The sequence below is a fragment of the Mixophyes fleayi genome, chromosome 4 (genome assembly GCF_038048845.1).
Source record: "Mixophyes fleayi isolate aMixFle1 chromosome 4, aMixFle1.hap1, whole genome shotgun sequence".
NCBI classification, from domain to species: Eukaryota; Metazoa; Chordata; class Amphibia; order Anura; family Limnodynastidae; genus Mixophyes; species Mixophyes fleayi.
The window spans coordinates 116,536,097-116,557,745 of record NC_134405.1 but is presented as its reverse complement, the minus strand read 5'-3'; positions in this window follow the sequence as shown (position 1 = coordinate 116,557,745).

Below are 21,649 nucleotides of genomic sequence, written 5' to 3'. Positions count from 1 at the left end.
ACCTGGTGTTGTGTCCACAACCCCAGACCTGATATTACCTCCACCTGTAGCGTTTCAGAGTAAAAGCACTGAGCTGTAAAGAACTTTTCTTAACTTTCTTTCAGTGTAAGTAAGGTGATTAAGGTAACATTTGGCTTACACTTTAATTAACAATGGGTTTTTCTTACACTTTAACCGGGATTGGGTTCTTCCATCATTTGTTCAAAATCCCTAGTCATCTCAAGAAGAACACTGATATTCCCTGGACCACACAAAATCTGAGAAACTTTTTATCATCGTAACTGGGACAGTAAAGGTCAGGTTGTCTCAACATCTTTGTGAATTGTGAAAGCGACCTATTTGACCTACCAGCATTGTTTGCTGATGCCAATGTGTATGCTGCCATGAGGTCACCATAAAAAATGGAAAATAACATTTTCCTGTGATTCATCATCCAGCATAAACATTTAACTCCCTTCAGTTTGACTAAACACTCAGAATGTGCAGGGCAGAGAGGAATGTTCATTTTATAGCTCAGAAAAGAGGTTGCCCTATTTGTAATAAGGACAGAGCCTGACGCATCTGTTTATGTGTATGCTGCCATGAGAGATAGGAAAAATATGATGAGATTCTGAATTCAATTTTCCTTTTTTGTAGGACAGATAATATTTTCTTTTGACACATTTTTGTAACTGAACAAATTTTGTTTCATCTTAAAAGTCAATGAATATAGGGCAAACTAGCCAAATGTCAGTACATTAAATCTGTGTTTCTTTGTCTGGTAGAGAATTTAGACTGTAAACTTCACTTGGGACAGGGACTGATATAAATGAATTAACACTATGGGATATAAATAAAGGATAATAACAATAATTAATGATGTTCAAGGTTTGTCTCGCTCCCATGTACAGTGAGATTTTACTCACAAAGTGCCACCCTTGAAACTCCTACTGCCAGCAATAACTGTGTATATGTAACTAAAAGTTTTACTTTATCATTTTGGTGTAAAATGTGAGAAATAGTCCATGGCCATCACCAACCACTCACAAACACATATATAATATGTGCAAATATGTTTGTAGCATACTATTATACCCAATGACTTGCTGGAGGCTACCATATAAAGAGATCTACCAGGCTAACACATACCAAAAGATGGTCTTTTTGGATGTTGCATAATGGGTGAATTTTCAATGGAGCCTAATAATTTGTTTTGGGTCAAATCTGCAAGCAAATTGTATACAATTAGACTTTTTTTTAGTGTACCATGGAATGCTAGGTTATGTACTCCACAGCAAAGCTTATTCCACTCTCTTGCCATATTCTGCGTTCTGTGTCTTTCAGCTGTCCATCTGTCACTTTGTTTGATGTCCTTTTGACTAAGCCTATGACAGGAACCATTTGATAAGGGCAAAATCTATTTGTCAAATGTCATTTAAAATACAAGTTGAAACTGAGTTACTGTTACAGTGATGGGTCGCATGTACCTGTAACATCTAATTGGCAAGAATTTTTTTTTATATATTATTTTGAGTATTTCTATATGCATTATATTTTTGCGATTTGGACTTTGTCTTTTAAACTTTAGGAATAATATTTGACATTATTTTTCTATTCATGTAGTAACCATTTGTGATAAATATGGTATGCATATATCTGAATTGATGGATTTTGGATTACTATCATATGAAGTAACTTGGCATTTATTTTAAATGTGAAGGGGTTAATAAAATACTGTAGGATTAGTATGGGAGGGTCAGATGACACTACCTTCGAATCTACACCTATCACAGCTGGTCATATTAAGTCAATAGGGACATTGCAGTCATGTATATAAGGATGATTATATCTGTATATATTCACTCTTGATAAAGTTCTGTGTGGGAATGTAACGCGTTGAGTATTACTGTTGAACCCCATCTTCTTGATATACGCGGTTGCGCTCGTCCTTCATTGATGCTGCAATGCCCTGTACCTCTATGTGAGTACTAACTTGTTTGTTGCTCAATAAACTTGTTTAATACTAACCACTACCCTTGGTTTTTTATGGGACAATCCTTCAGACCGGAGAGGAATCATCCGCGGGAGAACACTTTTACAACTCGGGTTCTTGCATTGAATGGAGGAGGGTCCTGTCTATTGTACGAGGTCTTTTACACATCATGAACCGTGGAATAGTGAAATTGAAAGAGGGTACAGAGCACATTTTCTATGCCGGTAACAGAGACAATGTTACAGCTTCAACTGTAAGTGCTCCCCTTTGTGATATATGGTCCATCTGCTACTGACCTGTATTCACATAATTTTGATAATGCTTATCTATTGAGCTATTGATCAATTGCGGACATATGGTTGATCATCGATCAAGGTGGATAACCACTTCACATAATTATATGGATACACAGCTTGCGCACATGGACTTAATTGGTACTGTATATTTTTTCTGTTGATTTGTGTTGGTTGCCTTTGTTGTTTTTTTTATTGTGTTTGTGTTTGTTTTTGTTATGGATTTGAGCACTATAATATTTTTATGTAATTGGCAAGAAATATCTAAATAGTGACAGTTTAAGATTAATTTGTAGAGAGTGAAATACAGTATTAAAAAAAGTCAAGTTTCCAAAATGTCGACATGAATGAACCAACATTTTATTGTTGATTTGTATAGCACCACAATATTACACAGCACTTTGCAGAGATATTAAATCATTCACATCAGTTCCTGCCCTATTGGTGCTTATAGTATAAATTCCCTATTACACAAACACACATAGTAAGGTCCATTATGTGAGAAGTCAGTTAACCTACTGGTATGTTGTTGGACTGTGGGAGGAAACCTGAGCTGCAAAGGAAATACTCACAAACAGGAGGAGAACATACAAACTCCACACATGCACAGAAGTAGGTTATATGGCACCTTGTTACATTTTTCTTGCAGTGATGTTACCTCTAGGGTGGTCACACCATTCCCAGTCCAATTCCAAGTTGCAACCCATGCCTCTTTTTCCGCCTTTTATATTTTTGACTTACATCCACACATTCGGGCCGTAGCCTACTAACACCAACAGTTGCTGAATTCAAAAGACAGGTCAGTACGCAGGCACAGTTGTGCTTCTGAGTGCTGCTGTCTATTGGGCTGTTCTGATTAGATGTTACCAACTTGACTTGTTTCCTGATTATTGCTGTCTGATACTGAACCTAATCTTGGTTCAAGCCTTGAATCTGAGCCTGTGCTGCATGCCTGGATCCTAGCATGTCCTAAACTATGTTTAGTCGTACACTCTACTTTTATGAAACACACTTTGCATAATATAGTAGGCTTTTTGGATGGTATGGTCCAGGCACTTTTTAGGATCACACCATTGATATTGATGTATATGATTCTTGAGAAACTAATTCAAAACCGATTTTCTTACGTATGCCAATGTAAAAACCTGTATACAATTATTTTTATTGTTATTCATGCAGCTTATTTAGAAATGTGAAGTGTTTGCAAGTCGAACACCATTTTCATAGAAAATATTTGTTTTTTGAGATTATAATTTCTATTTCAACATTGGACATATTGCTGCAAATCTATGTTCTTATATTAAATTGAGAAGAAACTGGATGGAAATGCAACATTTTAGCAGTGAATAAACTTTGGTTACTGGAGTGAAGCAGAAAATGGTCAGGAAGAGGGAACAGAAATAACATTTTTCTGTGTCTAGACAAATACTATTGTGAAGGAAATTAAAGAGTACTAATTGCACAGATCAAAATGGCTTTTGTGTGACATCAAGTACAGAATTCCACAAGCTTCCCTGAGCTAAGAGCTATTCAATGTAATGGTTATTTTGACATCAGTTCACATTATATTGATTTGGAATCTTCTCTATGTACAATTGTCATTATTACCATCCTTTATTTATAAAGAACCAACATTTCAAGCAGAGCTGTACATAGAAGTGATCATGATACAAACAAATACATTCAATGACATGAAATTAAGTAAAAATTACCTTGCCCAAACAAGCTTACAAACTAAGAAATGTGGGGAGTGCTTAATACCTAAGGTAGCAGATTAACAATTGAGTTGCTAGTGGGAAAATTGTGAGTGGCTGCTGTAAGGTGTATAGTTGGTGTAAGAACAGTGATTATGGCGAAAATTTAGAGTGATAGGTTTCTTTAAACATAATTTGTCTTCAGGAAACGTTTAAAGAATTCGAAAATTGAGGAGTAGGAATAAGTAGCAGAAGTCTTATAGTCATGAATATAGTCATGAATGGGATGAAGTTATGAGAGAATTAAAGGTCGTTGGAGTAGCACAGATGGCGACTTAGAGAGTATGAATTGGTGAGGTTGGAAATATAGGTGGGAAAGGCTTTATAGAGGGTCTTGTAGGCCAGACTTTCAATTTTATAATGCAGCTTATGGGAAGCCAGTCAACAGATTAGCAGTGAGGGACAGCAGATGATGAAGGGAGGTAATTCTACATGAGTCTTGTAGCAGTATTCATGATTAGTTAAAAGTCAATTTTGGAAACTATGATGGCATGGAACAGGAGTTTGTAGCCATCTTGTATGAGGCAATGCTAACGTATAGTTACTGCAGTAGTAATATCCGGTGCTCTGAAAAGATGAAGAGCAGCGCAACACTCTCAGCATGTCACTGACATGGAGGAACGGCTGCTGGCAGCAACACTAAGACTGACATCCCTCCGGTTTCCAGCGCTGTCATTTATATTTTTTCACTCAAGCTCACTGACTAGGTGTTATCTTTGACTCTGAACTATTTCCCCCATATGAATATCTATCTTACATAGAGCTAATAAACATTTCCAAACTATGCATGTATCTTACATAAGACACTGAAAAACATTAAGACATAATCTTCCAATTGACTATGGCAATTCCCTCCTTACACTGGTCTGCCCCTAACCAGACTTTCACCCTTACAATCTGCTACTCTGCTGTATCAGTCTCTACATTGGTTACCTGTATTTTACTGAATACAATACAAAATACATCAATTAACATTCAAGGCCATAAACAAAACTGCACCAACACCTATTTCTTTTTTAAAGATATGTTTGATTTCGACCCCTCCAATCTACACATCATCTGCATCTCTCATCCACACTCACTATGCTGACTATGCTCAAATAACCCTCTGACCCTCAGACCAACTTTGCTATGTGACTGGATCGCTTAGCCCCAAAAAGCACATTACCCTTGCAATCTGGCTGGACCAATATACAATATATGGCATGTAACCTCATGTATCAAACTCCTATTGTCCTATAGATTGTAAACTTGCCAGCAGGAAAATCTTACATCTTTGTCTGAATGTTAATATCCAGTTTTCTTTTATTACTGTGGCTGCTCACAATTGTAAAGTGCTATGGAATTTACTTGTGATTAATACTCTTCCGACAGACCTGCATACACTGTGCAGCATTAATCTGCATGATACAAGTAAATGTAAAGTACTGTATGGTTTTCCTTTGCTGTCTCTTGATTTTTCTGCTTTTCAACCCTAATCATTGAGTCTGCAGCTATGAAACTAAGTTAGTCTTTGTTTCTAGAGTATTATTTTGCTTTGATCCTAAATATAGCTCTCCATATGAAATTATAAAACAAAAAACATTTTAAAAATTGGTGTTTGTTCATAAGAGATTGAAGTCTGCTTGTGTCTTAGAATAAAAAAAAGTTGTCCTTATTATAGAGGTACATGTAGGTATTTCCCAAGAGCAGCAGATTTATCGATGTGGCACAGAATACTTTTATAGTTCCTTTTAAATTCTCTTCTCTTTGTCAGCAAGTGCTTCAGTTGCACCAATGTAGCTTTGGTAATTGAACCATTGTACTGTACAAGGGTACTGTAATCATACAGTGTTTTGTATGACATGTACATGGGATAATCTCCCAGCAATTGTGGTGATGATCAAATAGTAAAAGAATGCAAGAATGCATGGGACAAACATATAGCTATTGGTTAAATTTAGAGGCCTTTTTATCAACTGAGACCTGACTGAGGTAAAAAGGCAGTTTTTTTTTTATTTAACAAGAAATATCGCTGAGGCAGCTGGGCAATACGATACAGATCAGTCATGGTTAACCTACCGCTTCGCTAGGCCAGACCTTGCAGTTGTGCATATACATGAGCTGGCTTGCTAGCTCACACATGCACACTGACACTGAAAGCCCAGATTTGGGTTTTCAGTTTTACTAATGTGGGAAAAAAGTAAAAAAATATTTTACATGTCTCAATTTACAATATAGTTAAAAAACTTTGTTAATTCCAAGATGCATAATTCAAAGAAAATTATGTAAATTGGGTTTCACATACAAAGGCATAAGGAAGCCTTCGCTTCCTCTTCATGTATAATGCACTACTCAGACTTGAAGCTTCTTTATGTAATGGGGCACTAGCGCCCTATCAGATCGGTACTAAAGGTTGGCAATTTCTTCCGTTGCTAAATTGTAAACTGTCCATTAAAGAAAGTGCATGCAACTGCAGTTTTACTGTATTTTATTTTTTCTAGGGCCTTCAGAGTCCAATATCACAAAGGTAATAGACAACCATGTCATCTGTATCAATGTTAACATAAAATTGGGTGATCCATATATAAGAATTAAAAGCTTAATCTAATGAAAACTCCATACAGAAGGATTTGGGATTCTCCACCTTAGTGCCCATCACAAACTATGACACTGTCATCATTACTAGATTGTTTAGGTTAGAAAGAGCAGTAGACTGCACTATTCTTAATATGCACTTGCTGAATGTTTCAAGTATTCATGCCATTTGTTTATTTTATTTGCAAAACCGTACTTTAAGAAAGAAGCTAATTTACAGTAGAGATGGTCACTGACCCCCGTGTTTTGGTTTTGGATTCGGTTTTGGATCTGGATTACCGTCGTGTTTTGGTTTTGGTTTTGGTTTTGCAAAACCGCCATTGCGTGTTTTGGTTTTGGTTTTGGTTTTGTTTGGTTTTGTTTTGCTATTTTTTGGGAAAATCCATGTTTTTGGGCCTAAATTAACCCAATTTAGTGCTCCAACTGTTTTAGAGACAAGTAATCTAATTGTTGAGGTAATAAATCATCCAAAAAAACAGTTTAATTCTTCGTTGGTAGGCCTATTCTACACACAAAACAGATTGTCTTCCTCTCCATCTATGCATATTGGCAATGCAGCCATCGTCTTTGAATGTATATTACACCCTACACTTATAGTTAAATATGTAAAGAAATGGAAAAAGCCAGTTTGGTTTCTGTCTCTCAAGGCCCCCCTCCACTTGTATAAAATACCAAAAAATTCAGCCATTATAGACTGTACAATATTAATTGACATGGAGAAAGCCAGTTTGGTTTCTGTCTCTCTAGGCCCCCCTCCACTTGTATAAAATACTAAAAAATTCAGCCATTATAGACTGTACAATATTAATTGACATGGAGAAAGACAGTTTGGGGTCACTCTGTCTCTCTAGGCCCCCCTCCACTTGTATAAAATACCAAAAAATGCAGCCATTATAGACTGTACAATATTAATTGACATGGAAAAAGCCAGTTTGGTTTCTGTCTCTCTAGGCCCCCCTCCACTTGTATAAAATACCCAAAAATTCAGCCATTATAGACTGTACAATATTATGAAAAATGGACAAAGCCAGTTTAGGGTCACTCTGTCTATGACACCCTACCCTTAAGGATAAATTGCCCTAACAGCAGCCTTTCAAGATGGTATGTGATATGGAAATGCCACAAGTCCCTTTCCTCTTTGGGGGTAGATTGCACCCTACACTTACATAGAAAGTTTTAAAAAGATGTTATCGGCATCATCTTCAGCTTAATCCTCACCCTCATCAGTGTGTACGTCATCATCACAGACTATCAATTCATCGCCGCTTGAATCCGCCATTAGAGAACAGTCAGTGCTTGGATGTCTTGGATGGTGAAGGCCTTCCTCGTGGAAGATGTAGTTCATTTTTATAAACATCATTTTCTCCACATTTTTGGGAAGTAACCTTCTACGGCGATCACTGACTAAGTTCCCTGCTGTGCTGAACACTCGTTCAGAGTACACACTGGAGGGTGGGCAGCTTAGGTATTGCAAAGCAAGTTTGTACATGGGTTTCCAAATGGCCTGCTTTTCTTCCCAGTAAGGAAAGGGACTGTCTGACATTTCCATATCAACTACCTCTTGAAAGTAATCCTCCACCATCCTTTGCATGTTTATACTCATATTGGATGGAGTTATGGGCAAAGTGACACATTTTTTTGAAAAATCCTTCAAACCAGCCCAGATGTTAAATTGTTCTGGTCTGCCCCCTGTGTCTTCCCTGCTTCTTTTTTGGAAATGTAATTTTTTACGAGCAACAGCTTGAGAAAGTGAAGGAGGACACGTCGTCAAGCCGAGGCCCAGTTCAGCGGCCAACTTGCTGAGCAATAGCTCCTTGCAAAAGTTCACATCTCGCTCATTTACAAGTAAAGACTCAATGTAGGTTTTAAACCTTGGATCAAGCACAGTGGCCAAAACGTACTGATCCGAGTTCAAGATCTTAATAACTCGAGGATCATTGTGAAGCGAATTAAGTACTTGATCGACAAGGCCAACATACTTTGCTGAATTGCTTGCTTTCAGCTCCTCCTTCATTTTCTCAAGCTGCTTTTCCAATAGTCTAATTAAAGGAATGACTTGGCTCAAACTAGCAGAGTCAGCACTGACCTCACATGTCACAACTTCAAATGGTTTCAGCAGCTTGCACAGCACTGAAAGGATTCCCCACTGTGCAAGAGTGAAATACATCCCCCCTCCTTTCCCAATGTCATGACTTGTGCAATATGCTTGGATGGCTTTGCGCTGTTCCTCCATCCTCTGAAGCATGTACAGGGTGGAATTCCACCGAGTTACCACCTCTTGCTTAAGTTGGTGGCAGGGCAAGTTAAACTGCTCTTGGAGCTGCTGTAATCTCCTACATGCTGTGGCTGAATGCCTGAAATGGCCTGAATTTTTACGGGCCACCGAAAGCATCTCCTGCACCTCACGGTTATTTCGTAGGAAGCTCTGCACCACCAAGTTGATGGTGTGAGCAAAACAGGGAATATGTTGGAAATCACCCAGCTGTAATGCTCGCACTATATTGTTGGCGTTATCTGAAATGACATACCCTGGGGAGAGTCCGAGTGGTATAAGCCATGCATCAATCACATCTCTCAGTTTGCGTAACAAATTGTCAGCCGTATGCCTGTTAGTGAAGCCGGTGATACAAAGAGTGGCCTGCCTGTGACAAATGTTACGTAGTGGTGTACATGCTGCTGCTGTTCCTGCTGGTGAAGGTGAATGACCAACCCAGTGGGCTGTCACAGTCATATAGTCTTTGGTTTGGCCACTTCCACTTGTCCACATATCTGTGGTTAAGTGAACAGTGGGCAGAATGGCATTTTTCAGCGCAATCTCTACATTTTTACACACTTTTTGGTATAGTTGTGGAATAGCTTTACGGGAGAAATGGTGTCGCGATGGAATTCTGTAACGCGGACACAAAACCTCAATTAACTGTGAAAAACCAGCTGCGTTTATTGTGGAGATTGGACGCAGATCTAACACTAACATTGCAGCCATGGCGTCTGTGATTCGCTTGGCGACTGGGTGACTGCTGTCATATTTGCTTCCCCTCGCAAATGATTGTTTCACAGTTAATTGCTGAAATGTAGGACTGCTCATTTTATTCACCTGCCTCTGGGATGACGATTCACCCCCAGCAGCAGCAACAGCAGCAGCAGGACTAACGCTTTCTTCAGAGGAATCAATAATAGTGCCGGAGTCATCCAGCCTTAAGTGGGATGCCGGGCTAACTCCGAGCGCTACTGAGGATATTGATGAGGATGGTGTGGTGGGTGTATTTTGTAGCCGTCGGTATGTCGGTGAGCAGAGGGTCTTAGCTGATGAGGGAGTGCTTGTATTCTTTTGGGAAGAACTTTCAGCTTTTCCCAACACTTTGCCATGAACTCTTGTTAAATGGCGTAACATAGACGAGGTTCCAAGATGGTTAAGGTCCCTCCCTCGACTGACTGTGGCTTCACATACACTACAAATGGCTATACAATTGTTGTCTGGATTTGGGTAGAAATAATTCCACACATAAGAAGTGGATTTTTTTGTTTTATGCCCAGGCATGACAATGGCCTTTTTCTTGTCACGTGCCAGAACTGCTGCCACTGGTGCAGGACTTACACAAACAACCTCATCCTCATCAACATCCTCATTAGCGCCCTCGTCGCCTACACAAATCTCCCCCTCATCCTCTTCTAATTCCAAAGTGGCATCCTCAATTTGGGTATCACCGGCTACACTCGGGCTATTAAGGCACACATCAGCAGAATGCTCACGATTAGACATCCCACTGTTGGATGGACTCTCCACAGGGATTGTTGTCATTTGTGAATCAGAGCAAATATTCTCCTGTAATGCCTCACTGTTATCTTGCATCTCGGCTTTGACGCGTAACAGTAGTTGTGCACCAATTGTAGGCTGGGTAACTTTTTGGGATCTGCCACTAATAGCCAAAGGTGAAGGCCTCATTCTCTCTTTGCCACTGCGTGTGTAGAATGGCATGCTTGCAATTTTTTTTTTATCGTCACTTAACTTTTGCTCAGTTACACTTCTTTTTCGCTTCAATACAGTAAATTTTTTTTTGGTTTTTGTTTTTTGCACTAATTTGAAAACACTCTGTTGTTTGACATCGCCTTGGCCAGGTGACGTACTGGGAACACTAACATCAGGACTGGTGACAGAACCTGGTTGCTCATTCAGATCATATGTGGACTGCTTTGAATCCATCCATTCTGAGCGCAAACCACTGGGGAGTGCTAAAAATTATTTAGTAGATACTGCTGACAGAAATGACTTTTGACAGCCAGAAATATTAATGCACAATTAGGGAGGACACCCCAAAAGCACTGAGGAGTGCTAAAAATTATTTAGTAGATACTGCTGACAGATATGACTTTTGACAGCCAGAAATATTAATGCACAATTAGGGAGGACACCCCAAAAACACTGAGGAGTGCTAAAAATTATTTAGTAGATACTGCTGACAGATATGACTTTTGACAGCCAGAAATATTAATGCACAATTAGGGAGGACACCCCAAAAACACTGAGGAGTGCTAAAAATTATTTAGTAGATACTGCTGACAGATATGACTTTTGACAGCCAGAAATATTAATGCACAATTAGGGAGGACACCCCAAAAACACTGAGGAGTGCTAAAAATTATTTAGTAGATACTGCTGACAGATATGACTTTTGACAGCCAGAAATATTAATGCACAATTAGGGAGGACACCCCAAAAACACTGAGGAGTGCTAAAAATTATTTAGTAGATACTGCTGACAGATATGACTTTTGACAGCCAGAAATATTAATGCACAATTAGGGAGGACACCCCAAAAACACTGAGGAGTGCTAAAAATTATTTAGTAGATACTGCTGACAGATATGACTTTTGACAGCCAGAAATATTAATGCACAATTAGGGAGGACACCCCAAAAGCACTGAGGAGTGCTAAAAATTATTTAGTAGATACTACTGACAGATATGACTTTTGACAGCCAGAAATATTAATGCACAATTAGGGAGGACACCCCAAAAACACTGAGGAGTGCTAAAAATTATTTAGTAGATACTGCTGACAGTTATGACTTTTGACAGCCAGAAATATTAATGCACAATTAGGGAGGACACCCCAAAAGCACTGAGGAGTGCTAAAAATTATTTAGTAGATACTACTGACAGATATGACTTTTGACAGCCAGAAATATTAATGCACAATTAGGGAGGACACCCCAAAAACACTGAGGAGTGCTAAAATTTATTTAGTAGATACTGCTGACAGATATGACTTTTGACAGCCAGAAATATTAATGCACAATTAGGGAGGACACCCCAAAAACACTGAGGAGTGCTAAAAATTATTTAGTAGATACTGCTGACAGATATGACTTTTGACAGCCAGAAATATTAATGCACAATTAGGGAGGACACCCCAAAAACACTGAGGAGTGCTAAAAATTATTTAGTAGATACTGCTGACAGATATGATTTTTGACAGCCAGAAATATTAATGCACAATTAGGGAGGACACCCCAAAAACACTGAGGAGTGCTAAAAATTATTTAGTAGATACTGCTGACAGATATGACTTTTGACAGCCAGAAATATTAATGCACAATTAGGGAGGACACCCCAAAAACACTGAGGAGTGCTAAAAATTATTTAGTAGATACTGCTGACAGATATGACTTTTGACAGCCAGAAATATTAATGCACAATTAGGGAGGACACCCCAAAAACACTGAGCAGTGCTAAAAATTATTTAGTAGATACTGCTGACAGATATGACTTTTGACAGCCAGAAATATTAATGCACAATTAGGGAGGACACCCCAAAAGCACTGAGGTGTGCTACAAATTATTTAGTAGATACTGCTGACAGATATGACTTTTGACAGCCAGAAATATTAATGCACAATTATGGGGGACACCCCAAAAGCGCTGGGGAGTGCCAAATATGAAGAAAAAATAATAAACCTCTATCCTCCTCTCTGCACTAGCGATTTTGGTTAGAGCAATTGCAAGAACAATATTGTATTCTCTGTCCCTGCTCTAATTAGCCTATGACTACACCCTGCTCTCTCCCTCTGTCAAATGGCGATGGATTGCTGTGGAGGCGTGTATTTATAAAGTTGAAGTATCGCGAGAACCGAGTCCCGAGATCCGACAACGTCACAATGACGTTCGGCCTCGATTTGGATTCGGAATGGGCGGGAGAGTACCGAGCTGCTCAGCTCGGTACTCGGATACCCAAAGTTCGGGTGGGTTCGGTTCTCGGAGAACCGGACCCGCCCATCTCTAATTTACAGGAAGGTCCCTGGGAAGAAACGTAAGAGTGATCTTGGGACTTGTGACACTGGTTCAAATTTACCTATGAATATTTGCTGAAAATAGCCACATCTCATAAAAATATATATATGGATATAGATTTATCAGTCGTTGCTTCATGAACAGTAATTATGTCTGGTGAGATTTGGTAATATTGTAAACAGAAATAAATGTGTTTATTCTGCCATCCAAAACACTAATCGGTATCAGGGAACACTATCGGGCAGATTTAATTACTAAAAAAAAAAATCACCGCTGTGGGGGAGGGGTGGGGGCTTAAAGCCAAGAACTACTATAGGGCTTGAAGCCCCTTTTACTTGCGTTTTCTTATCCCATTTTACTACAGCTGTAATAGTGACTGTAGATATACAAAGACACCCAATCCTATGTTAATTTTTTTCAGTGTTTCAGGGGTTGTCCAAAAATGTATTTATACATTATTAAATAAATAATAGTATTCATATTATCTACCAATTAGTACAATAGTTGTTAGAAACAAATACATTCAATTGTTCATCTTAAAAATTTAAATTTTTCATTGTCAAACTAGCTTTTATTCAGATTTTGTCTAATCTCATTTGATTGGGAGTATTTTAAATCTATAGTCACTGCTTCACTGGTTGTGGTACGTGCTATAAATTTAAATTGCTTTATCTCCCGTTTGTTACTGGACACACCGCACAAAATTCAGGGTAAAAGTAATAAAATACATTTAGTGGACATGATAACTAAAGCACCAATATAGGACATTGAACCACCATGTGCCTTCAGTACAGCCTCTTTGTACCATGGCATTGAGTCTTCCATTGTCTGAAATAGTACAGAAAGGATACAGCACCATTATTCCACGAGAATGTCTCTCAACTGGTTGATGGTGGTAGAAAACACTGCCTTAGAACATCCCGTATATGGTTGATTGGGTTTAGATCTGGTGCTGAGAAGGCCATGGCATATGGATAACACTAGTGTCATGCTCTTCAAACTTTTGGGCAATCACACTTTCTCTGTGGATGGGGGCCTGGTCATACTGAAGACAACTCTCTGGTCAGAAAAGAAATGTTGCAGCATAGTGCGAAGATAATAATTACCAATTAACACTGACCATGCCTAAGGGAATGACTGCAGCCAATTAGTGCCAGGAAAATGTGCCCCATAACATTACGGAGCCTCCAGAACCCTTCATTGTTGGAAACAAGGACAGTAGATTATGTAGAGGCCTGTAAAGGTTGGAGCCACACCTGTATGCTTCAAATTTTCCGCGAACATTGTGAAATATAAAACATTTGACCATCCTGTACCTCTTGGCAGTCCATTGCCTGTGCTCTTTATACCACTGAAATTGCACATGGGCTTGTGTTCAATATTGGCCATTAAAATAGTACTAAGTCTCTTGTTCCATATGCAATTCTGTATGCAAATATTTATTCTAAATGTATGGACAAATAAACAGTATCATTTCCCTTTCTTTCTGGATGCAGATCTCAGTATTCATATTAACTATGTATTGTATGTACATCTGCACAAGTATAGTTAACTCTATCGTTTCCTGTATGAACTAATTATAAATAGTACATATTAATCAAATGAGTCAAATATTACAATACCTTTTATTATAAAATATTATTAAAACAAAACCATATGTGAATTTATTATGCAAAATCTATTAACTAATCAATGCTTGAGCTTGGACGTTGGTAGGATCTGCTAAAAACAAAAGAACTATTTTATCGCTATCTCCAGATTATTAATGGGGAATTACTGTTCCTAAATAATTTTTTCTTTACAGATTGCTAACTCTCACCTTAAGCAGACTGATTCCTTAAAGTGTTACTAGATTTGAGTCCAACTGGGATTTATATTCCTGAAAGCAATTGTTTACCCGTGGGTTACCTTACTTATATGTAGAGATACTCATGTAAAAATCCAATTGTCATTAGGATATAATAATGGATTTTATATCATGAGTTTATATATGGTTGTTTTCATAATATTCTATAATAAAATGTCATCATATTTTAATAATTTGATTAATAATTGTTATGTATTATTATTTGATACATTTTAATATGTAATAATTTGTTATAGTTACTGTTGGATGGGTATGGGATTTATAGCACTGCATTTCTTTCTTTTTCATGTACTTAGCATTGAGGAGTACAGAACTCCTGTTGGAAGCAGCTGTTGTCCTTTTTCCATCCACTATTCATTTGAATTATAGCACCATAGGAATTTTTTTATCTTGTCCTGTAAGCTGGGAGTGATTTACAGTTAAGGTAATTTACTAACACTGCTGAAAGGTGCGAATTTGTGCCGAAATCATAGTAACTAACCAGACATTTGTCTTTATTGTGTAACTTGGATTTGAAAAGTGCTTGCTTTGTTTTCAGTGCAGATATGAACATTTGAGCAATGTTGGAAGGAAAAAAGTGTTTGTAGCTTTTCTTATTCTGTTTGTATGGATAACAACAGAGTGTCATTTCCCCTATTTCCAAAATTCTGCCCCACCTCACCCTACTTCCAAAACCCTCTCCCACCTTTCTCCTTTCCTATCCTAACCCTTACTCTAAAACTCCTCTGCTGCCTCCTCTACCACATAATGGCCTGTTATTACTTCTGGAAGCCAAACCTTGGGGCCTTCTACAAGAGACACAAGTAGGCTCATGTGACGAAATAAGTGTGATAACCCTGTAATCATTCTGTTTCTTGTTTCTCACATAATGTGGATTATAGCAAGTACTTTTTATAGCCTTTGCTTTTGTTCCCCAGCTCACCAGACTACAACTGCATTGTCTAATTACACGTGGCTAAGGGGACATTGTAGTTCAGTGTACATATGTATATCGTGTATTGTATATTGATGACTTGCAGTAAGGTTGTTATCCATTGTCTTTAAAGTGAAGCCAGGGGGATTATGGGTAGGGATCAGGTTGTAAGATGTTGCAGTGGGAAAACTAATTTGTGTCCATTGTTCTCACCAGGCTAGTCCAGACAGGCCATCTAACAGGGGAGGTTCTATGGAAGGACAGCTCATCTTCACTCCCCTCTCCAACCCCCCTAGTCCAGCACTGGCCAATGGTTAAGGATAATAGACACAGGGGTTTGCAGAGGGAGGGGAAAGACTGTGAAAATTAGACCCTAGATATAAGGAGCCACTCCAGGGGGGAGGGGGTGTTCATTCTGGGATTTCAGTCATGAAAGGTGCAAGATCTGGGTTTTGAGTTGTCGTTCTCTACTAGAGTCTATATATGCAGCTGAGAGAGATCCATGGGTTGTCAAGTCTGGACAGCCAGGTGACTATAACTCCTTAAGCTATTGGAGTAAGGGACAGATGATGTGGTAAACCTGCCTGGCATTTATTTACTGTGTGTACATAATATTCTAGTGTTGTTTGTATGACAATAAATGTACTGTTGTTCTTTTGTAACTGCATTTGCCTGAGTGACTATACGAATCCTAGAAGGTAGACTTGCCTGGCATAGGAAGGCACCCGTGGGTGGCCAGCCAGCGTGAAGTGGGTAGCATTGGGCCAGATAAACCAGGTATCTTCACAGCTCAGAGTGCAAATTAACTTAGTATTAATACCACAATGGCAGGAGTTCTCTAGAAGTACAGTGTAGTTGTGAATTGAAACTCTAACTACTCAAATTGCTCCTGGATAGAGCAAATCAGTGGCTTAAATTAGCAATAGTGCCCACTGTAGTCCAGTACCCGAGGTGTTGATGATTATGAGGCCGCAACTAGGCCTCCTCGTGTTGTTCTCAAACAGACCCAACTAATTGTACACACTGGGGAATAGGAGAATGTGAATGTGATATAGAGAAAATTTATTGGATAGTATAGGACAATGTCCATTGGTCTCTTCTAGTTGTGAGTACATTATCTCCTACATTGCACCATTTATGACACAGAAACTGCTATTCGTACTTCATCCTAATTAAGTGGGCGATGATGGCCATGAAATAAATTTGGTAGTGACATAATAAACTGTAGGTAGTTTGTGTGTGGGGACCTAATATTTGTTATGTGCATGGTACTAATTGTTTCCTGCATGAAACGGTATAAGGTAGTTGGTTTCCATAGATTAAGGGGAAATAAGAGGCAAACAGAATGGTTTGGTGCATAAGCTGTAGATTGTGACACTCAGGAGCAGCCGTGCATAGGTTGTGTACAGTAAGGGTGTGTTCAGCATGATTTAACATGGATGCTACGCGTCAGTATATACTGTACTACTTTTAGAATATATCTCTTTTTGGGCCTAGAGGGCTGATGCAACAATACATTTTGATGATGATGACAGCATTAGCTAGGCGCTTCTAATTGGCTGATTGTGTGTTGACTGGTCCAGCTGATAGTGCCTAATTTATTAGCATTGGGACTATATTGGATAAAGTCATGACCGTCTATTTGCATCACTTAATTGACATTTACATTTGGACTCCTGCAGTAGCAGGAGAGTAGATTCTTATTGAATTTTTAAAGGGGATAAACAAAAGATGTGGAGAAAAATGTAAAATGCGGCTTTGGTATTTATTAATAACTGTCAAGAAACAATTCTCTCTTACCTATATGACACTTCATTACATTATTATATTGTGTACAAGTAGGGTAATGAATCATTAGCATTTACTACTACCTCAGTCAAGTCACATCTCTACACTATGGAGGGGCATAAGAATATACACCGTCTGACATTTCTATTACTGTTTTTGAACTGGATACATCTTGAGATGTGTCATCCTCAACATTTAAACATAAGTACGCTTTTTTTGCATACATCTTTTTACTTATGTTCAGTGGGCACACGCTTTCTGCTATAAATGAGTGAGGTATGGAAGTAAGCACTTTTATTAAAAGTTGTTTATGGAAGTGATGGTTTAAGTGGCTTATGGGGTGAAGGGGTTATGACAGTTGTGAAAGGGAACAAGAAGAATACCAATAATATACATATCCTCTCTTTAAAGAAGAACCTTGGATGAGAATAGAACAATGGGTATCAGACATCTGACAGATAAGTAGTTTACTATTATTTTCAATGTACCCAGACTTTTAGCTTGAAATTCATTATATGGGCAGCACGGTGGCTCAGTGGTTAGCACTTCTGCCTCACAGCACTGGGGTCATGAATTAGATTCCCGACCATGGCCTTAACTGTGTGGAGTTTGTATGTTCTCCCCGTGTTTGCGTGGGTTTCCTCCGAGTGCTCCGGTTTCCTCCCACACTCCAAAAAACATACTAGTAGGATAATTGGCTGCTATCAAATTGACCTTCGTCTCTCTCTCTCTCTCTCTCTCTGTATGTGTTAGGGAATTTAGACTGTAAGCTCCAATGGGGCAGGGACCGTTGTGAATGAGTTCTCTGTACAGCGCTGCGGAATTGGTGGTGCTATATAAATAACTGGTGATGATGATGATGATTATATGGTTTATTAATACTTTTGTTCTTTTTTAACTAGAAATTCTTTTAGAAATCTGTACTGGTTGTAGATTTAAACAATAAGCAGATGCCAATACCATACATTTTACATATACTCCTATTGAGAGTTACAAGTGCAGGATTTTCTACCCTCATATATATTATATTATTTATCCCTTGTTATTTATCACCCACCCCCATCCTCCACCACTTCTAGTACCAAACACAGCAGAAGCAGCAGGTAGGGGAGCTGGAGTCCATCCTTACATGTGATTATCTGATGTTGCAGCTCCTAGGCACTGAGAAGCTGAGACATTGGTGAAAAGGTGACTGGGAGCAGCTTCAACTATACAATCTAAAAGAATCATTAGGGACATCAGGACAGCATACTTTAAAAAAAGAAAAAAAGATTGTGTCCACCATTGAGGGGGAATTGGGAGTGTCACAATAATATGCTACAAATACAACTGAGCAGTATAATAGATTGTCACCCATAGAGAATCAAATGGGACAGCTGGCATCCAGAGCACAAGCAGAAGGTAATTTGCAAAGTAGCATGGACTTTCATAGATTATGGCAGCATCTTATCTGCAAATTCTAAATTATTTTATGTGAAAATAGTGCTGTTCTGGATTTTAACTATAGGTAAAACTGTACAGTTCAGTTTTTGTTTCAACAGAGTCTGAGTGCCAGGGAAAAACTTAACTCCTGCTATTTATTTCAAATTCTGGAACACAGCAAGCAGCTGTTGGTCAGCTATTTGTGTCATCTTTGTAATTCCCCTGCACAGTATCTGCCATCACATGCCATATATAAGCACTCGACAGTGGCTTATTATACTGTACACTGTGGGGTTCATTCAATGTCAAGATCCATCTTCAATGATGAGGGAAGTTGTCTTAAGGCTCCCTGTTGGGCTGTGCAGGTGCTATTTTATTGCTACTTTATCTAATATCAAAAAGGAAACATACCTTATTGAATTTTTCAAAAACAAGACGGATTAGCCACACCATAACAAAATTAAACTAATAAATCAAATCCTGATCTCTACCCAACAATTAAATTAAATTAAAGAAAATCTGTAGTTGTAAAGTTTGAAAGGGTTTGACATCCAGTAAATGGGTGAAGACCAATAGTTTTAGCAACAAGTATCAATCGATCCTAAAGGATAGTATGGGCACAGACAATTTCAGTACAGTTGGCATTTTTAGATACAAACACTTAGTGCTATTCAACTTAAATGATTGTCTGTTTGTCCAGCATAATACCCTCACAGTATATACAGTCTGATGCCAATACATCCCATGAAGCCAGTGTAGAGATTATCCCTCTATTATACACCAGCCTTCTCCATGTCATTATACTGCACATCACTTGCCATGCCAATCTACCCCCTCCATGCCAGTTTACAGTATGCCCATTCAAACTTATATACAGTATACAGCAATCAGCCACAGCATTAAAACCACTGACAAGTGAAGTGAGTAACATTGATTATTTTGTTAGAATGGCACCTGTCAAGGGGTGTTATATATTAGAGAGCAAGTGAACAGCCAGTTCTTGAAGTTCGAAGCCGGAAATATGGACAAGCGTAAGGATCTGAGCGGCTTTGGCAAGGCCAAATAGTGATGACTAGATGACTGGGTCAACTCCAAAAATTGTAGGTCTTGTGGGGTGTTCCCAGCATGCAGTGGTATCCAAAAGTGGTCCAAGAAAGGACAACCGAAGAACCGACAACAGGGTCATGGGCGTCCAAGACTCATTGATGTGAGTGGGGAGTGAAGGCTATTAGATACTGTAGCACAAATTACTGAAAAAGTTAATGCTTGCTATCAAAGAAAATTGTCAGAACACACAGTGGGGTGCTGTGTAGCCACAGATTGGTCAGAGTGCCCATGCTGATCCCTGTCCATTGCCGGGAGCACCTTCAATGGGCACGTGAGCGCCAGAACTGAACCATGGAACAGTGGATGAAGGTGAACTTTTTCCATTGACAAATCATATTTTCTTTTACATCATGTGGACAGGCGGGTGCGTGTGTGCCATCAAGATGCACTATGCAAAGTATGCAAGTCAGCGGAGGCAGTGTGATGCTCTGGGTAATGTTCTGCTAGAAAACCTTGAGTCCTGGCTTTCACGTGGATGGTACTTTGACACATACCAACTACCTAGACATTGTTCCAGACCAAGTACACGCCATCATGGTAATGGTGTTCCCTGATGGCATTGACCTCTTTCAACAAGGTGATGCGCCCTGCTACACTGCAAAAATTAATTAGGTATAGTTTGAGGAACCTGACAAAGAGTTCAAGTGTTGACTTGGCCTCCACATTTCCCAGATCTTAATCCAATCCAGCATCTGTAGGATGTGCATGTCCGAGCCATGGAGGCCCCACCTCACAGCTTACAGGACTTAAAAGATCTGCTGATAATGTCTTGGTGCCAGATACCACAGGACATCTTCAGAGGTCTTGTGAAGTCCATACCTTGATAGGTCAGAGCTATATTGGCAGCACAAGCAGGACCTACACAATATTAGACCTTTATCCCTCAATACCAATATACAGTATGCTCTCCATTTCTGTATACTGTATGCTCCTTCCATGCCAGTTTAGTGTTTGTCCACTCCATGCCAGAATATTGTTTTTCTCCTTCATTTCAGTAACCCACAGGGCATTAGACATTAGATATTCAACATCACATCCTGTTTAGTTCCCATGTCATTTGCTAAGAAAATAAATAGGGTTTCATTAAGGGTGTTGAAAGACTGAACTAGCTTAAACCACAGACTTATGCTAGCCCTCTAACCTCAAGCTGTAAACTGAACCTCAAAGCAATAAAATCAAACAAAACCTAAGCCTGCTCCTAAACCCTTAAGTGAAAAACCTGACCCCAAAATGTACCCTATTTATTGCAAACGCTACATACTATTTTCATGTAACACTGATGCGCTATGTGTTGGCTGTGGGCCTTGTAATTATCAGGATCTGAGCCCCCACTGTCTCTATCCTCTCCATCTCCAGCAGCAGACTCACCTCCACTACACACAGGACTTTCTTACAGGTAATGACTATGCAGACCTAGCCTACCTGTGGTTCTTCAGGCATTGTGAAACTATAAGCCCCTGCATGCCAGTAGATAGCCAGCCCATAACTGTCAGGACATGCTAGGACTTGTATTTTCACAACACCTGGAAGGCCACCGGTTGGCCAGGCCTGGGCTACAGTGGTGACTTCTCCCCACCAATTAAAAAAAAAGCCTTTACATTTTTTCTCTCTCACTATTTGTTTTACACAAGATCCTGGGAGTGAGTAATAGCTTTAGATTTGATTAA